We start from the raw sequence: 5,000 nt of genomic DNA, 5'->3' as shown, positions 1-5,000 counted from the left end.
CGGCACATGCTGAGCCTTGGTGCGGGCGGTTGCCTCGAGCACCATCGGCAGACCCTGGGCCCTGGTGCGGCCGGTTGCCCCGATAACCATCGGCACACGCTGGGCCCTGGAGCGGCCGGTTGCCTCGATCACCATCGGCAAAAGCTGGGCCCTGGTGCGGGCGCTTGCCTCGACCACCATCGGCACACGCTGGGCACTGGTGCGGGCGCTTGCCTCGACCACCATCGGCACACGCTGGGCCCTGGGGCGGGCGGTTGCCTCGATCACCATCGGCACACGCTGGGCCCTGGTGCGGGCGGTTGCCCCCAGCACCATCGGCACACGTTGGGCCCTGGTGCGGGCGCTTGCCTCGACCACCATCGGCACACGCTGGGCCCTGGTGCGGGCGCTTGCCTCGACCACCATCGGCACACGCTGGGCCCTGGTGCGGCCGCTTGCCTCGACCACCATCGGCACACGCTGGGCCCTGGTGCGGTCGGTTGCCTCGAGCACCATCGGCACACGCTGGGCCCTGGTGCACCATCGGCACACGCTGGGCCCTGGTGCGGGCGCTTGCCTCGACCACCATCGGCACACGCTGGGCCCTGGTGCGGGCGCTTGCCTCGACCACCATCGGCACACGCTGGGCCCTGGTGCGGCAGGTTGCCTCGAGCACCATCGGCACACGCTGGGCCCTGGTGCGGTCGGTTGCCTCGAGCACCATCGGCACACGCTGGGCCCTGGTGCGGGCGCTTGCCTCGACCACCATCGGCACACGCTGGGCCCTGGTGCGGCAGGTTCCCTCGACGACCATCGGCACACGCTGGGCCCTGGTGCGGCAGGTTGCCTCGAGCACCATCGGCACACGCTGGGCCCTGGTGCGGTCGGTTGCCTCGATCACCATCGGCACACGCTGGGCCCTGGTGCGGGCGGTTGCCTCGACCACCATCGGCACACGCTGGGCCCTGGTGCGGCAGCTTGCCTCGAGCACCATCGGCACACGCTCGGCCCTGGTGCGGTCGGTTGCCTCGAGCACCATCGGCACACGCTGGGCCCTGGTGCGGCACGTTGCCTCGACCACCATCGGCAGCCTCGACCACCATCGGCACACGCTCCGCCCTGGTGCGGCAGGTTGCCTCGACCACCATCGGCACACGCTGGGCCCTGGTGCGGGCGCTTGCCTCGACCACCATCGGCACACGCTCCGCCCTGGTGCGGCAGGTTGCCTCGACCACCATCGGCACACGCTGGGCCCTGGTGCGGGCGGTTGCCTCGACCACCATCGGCACACGCTGGGCCCTGGTGCGGGCGCTTGCCTCGACCACCATCGGCACACGCTGGGCCCTGGTGCGGGCGCTTGCCTCGACCACCATCGGCACACGCTGGGCCCTGGTGCGGCAGGTTGCCTCGAGCACCATCGGCACACGCTGGGCCCTGGTGCGGCAGGTTGCCTCGAGCACCATCGGCACACGCTGGGCCCTGGTGCGGGCGCTTGCCTCGAGCACCATCGGCACACGCTCGGCCCTGGTGCGGTCGGTTGCCTCGAGCACCATCGGCACACGCTGGGCCCTGGTGCGGCAGGTTGCCTCGACCACCATCGGCACACGCTGGGCCCTGGTGCGGGCGCTTGCCTCGACCACCATCGGCACACGCTCGGCCCTGGTGCGGTCGGTTGCCTCGAGCACCATCGGCACACGCTGGGCCCTGGTGCGGCAGGTTGCCTCGAGCACCATCGGCACACGCTGGGCCCTGGTGCGGGCGCTTGCCTCGACCACCATCGGCACACGCTGGGCCCTGGTGCGGGCGCTTGCCTCGAGCACCATCGGCAGACGCTGGGCCCTGGTGCGGCAGGTTGCCTCGAGCACCATCGGCAGACGCTGGGCCCTGGTGCGGCAGGTTGCCTCGAGCACCATCGGCACACGCTGGGCCCTGGTGCGGTCGGTTGCCTCGAGCACCATCGGCACACGCTGGGCGCTGGTGCGGGAACTTGCCTCGACCACCATCGGCACACGCTGGGCCCTGGTGCGGCAGGTTACCTCGATCACCATCGGCACACGCTGGGCCCTGGTGCGACAGGTTGCCTCGAGCACCATCGGCACACTATCGGCCCTGGTGCGGGCGGTTGCCTCGACCACCATCGGCACACGCTGGGCCCTGGTGCGGGCGGTTGCCTCGAGCACCATCGGCACACGCTGGGCCCTGGTGGGTTTAGGCACATCTTCAAATTTCTGCCGTGCCAATGCCATTTTTATGGCTTGTAAATTCATACAATGGTCCCCTAAGCCTTCACGTGAAGTTTCGTTGGAAGATGACTCGTTTTCTATTTTTCACGATTTTCGAAACTTTTTGCGGTTCGGGAATTTTTAAAATTTTTTTATAAGGATTTTTGGCCCCAAATTTTGTAGGCATGATCCTTCTATTTTTGTTGGCATGCACAAAAAAATTCAGCTAAAAACTCGAAGTAGAGAAGATTTTGTGACCGTTTGAAAAAAGTGTCCCCATTTCAGACACTTTAACGGCTACTGGTAGCAAACCTGTAAAATCTCAAATGCTCTTTAAGGGGGTGTGAATTCTCAGAGGTTTGATGAGGGATAGGGGGCCAACACAAGGCCAAGTACCAGCACCCATCGCACATCATGTGCGCACACCCCCCCGGCCCCCCTCCCAATCGCCGGAACCCCAATGCCGCCGGTCAGGTTCTCCGGCGGTACTCCGGCGATGCTCCGGCGATGCTCCGGCGATGCTGTCCCGAGTGAAAAAAATGCGGCACCAGCACATGCTGGAGCCAAGCATGGGCACCGTGGCTCAAAATCGAACTTCGGCCAAGGCCTCGACCATCAATGGCACATGATGACGCATGGTGATGGCACATGCATCGACCATCATCGGCATAGGCTGCCCTTCGGTACGGGCACTTGCCTCGACCGCCATCGGCACAAGCTGGGCCCTGGTGTGGGTTGTTGCCTCGATCACAATCGGCACATGCTGAGCCTTGGTGCGGGCGGTTGCCTCGAGCACCATCGGGAGACCCTGGGCCCTGGTGCGGCCGGTTGCCCCGATAACCATCGGCACACGCTGGGCCCTGGGGCGGGCGCTTGCCCCCAGCACCATCGGCACACGCTGGGCCCTGGTACGGGCGGTTGCCCCGAACACCATCGACACAAGCCGGCCCTTGGTGCGGGCTCCTGGCTCGACCACCATCGGCACACGCTGGGCCCTGGTGCGGGCGCTTGCCTCGACCACCATCGGCACACGCTGGGCCCTGGTGCGGGCGCTTGCCTCGACCACCATCGGCACACGCTGGGCCCTGGTGCGGCAGGTTGCCTCGAGCACCATCGGCACACGCTGGGCCCTGGTGCGGCAGGTTGCCTCGAGCACCATCGGCACACGCTGGGCCCTGGTGCGGGCGCTTGCCTCGAGCACCATCGGCACACGCTCGGCCCTGGTGCGGTCGGTTGCCTCGAGCACCATCGGCACACGCTGGGCCCTGGTGCGGCAGGTTGCCTCGACCACCATCGGCACACGCTGGGCCCTGGTGCGGGCGCTTGCCTCGACCACCATCGGCACACGCTCGGCCCTGGTGCGGTCGGTTGCCTCGAGCACCATCGGCACACGCTGGGCCCTGGTGCGGCAGGTTGCCTCGAGCACCATCGGCACACGCTGGGCCCTGGTGCGGGCGCTTGCCTCGACCACCATCGGCACACGCTGGGCCCTGGTGCGGGCGCTTGCCTCGAGCACCATCGGCAGACGCTGGGCCCTGGTGCGGCAGGTTGCCTCGAGCACCATCGGCAGACGCTGGGCCCTGGTGCGGCAGGTTGCCTCGAGCACCATCGGCACACGCTGGGCCCTGGTGCGGTCGGTTGCCTCGAGCACCATCGGCACACGCTGGGCGCTGGTGCGGGAACTTGCCTCGACCACCATCGGCACACGCTGGGCCCTGGTGCGGCAGGTTACCTCGATCACCATCGGCACACGCTGGGCCCTGGTGCGACAGGTTGCCTCGAGCACCATCGGCACACTATCGGCCCTGGTGCGGGCGGTTGCCTCGACCACCATCGGCACACGCTGGGCCTTGGTGCGGGCGGTTGCCTCGAGCACCATCGGCACACGCTGGGCCCTGGTGGGTTTAGGCACATCTTCAAATTTCTGCCGTGCCAATGCCATTTTTATGGCTTGTAAATTCATACAATGGTCCCCTAAGCCTTCACGTGAAGTTTCGTTGGAAGATGACTCGTTTTCTATTTTTCACGATTTTCGAAACTTTTTGCGGTTCGGGAATTTTTAAAATTTTTTTATAAGGATTTTTGGCCCCAAATTTTGTAGGCATGATCCTTCTATTTTTGTTGGCATGCACAAAAAAATTCAGCTAAAAACTCGAAGTAGAGAAGATTTTGTGACCGTTTGAAAAAAGTGTCCCCATTTCAGACACTTTAACGGCTACTGGTAGCAAACCTGTAAAATCTCAAATGCTCTTTAAGGGGGTGTGAATTCTCAGAGGTTTGATGAGGGATAGGGGGCCAACACAAGGCCAAGTACCAGCACCCATCGCACATCATGTGCGCACACCCCCCCGGCCCCCCTCCCAATCGCCGGAACCCCAATGCCGCCGGTCAGGTTCTCCGGCGGTACTCCGGCGATGCTCCGGCGATGCTCCGGCGATGCTGTCCCGAGTGAAAAAAATGCGGCACCAGCACATGCTGGAGCCAAGCATGGGCACCGTGGCTCAAAATCGAACTTCGGCCAAGGCCTCGACCATCAATGGCACATGATGACGCATGGTGATGGCACATGCATCGACCATCATCGGCATAGGCTGCCCTTCGGTACGGGCACTTGCCTCGACCGCCATCGGCACAAGCTGGGCCCTGGTGTGGGTTGTTGCCTCGATCACAATCGGCACATGCTGAGCCTTGGTGCGGGCGGTTGCCTCGAGCACCATCGGGAGACCCTGGGCCCTGGTGCGGCCGGTTGCCCCGATAACCATCGGCACACGCTGGGCCCTGGGGCGGGCGCTTGCCCCC

This window comes from Durio zibethinus, unplaced genomic scaffold (genome assembly GCF_047325235.1).
Source record: "Durio zibethinus cultivar Kanyao isolate XHJ-2024 unplaced genomic scaffold, ASM4732523v1 HiC_scaffold_3, whole genome shotgun sequence".
Taxonomy (NCBI): Eukaryota; Viridiplantae; Streptophyta; class Magnoliopsida; order Malvales; family Malvaceae; genus Durio; species Durio zibethinus.
The sequence above is the reverse complement of the archived record's forward strand: the minus strand, read 5'-3'. Positions refer to the sequence as shown.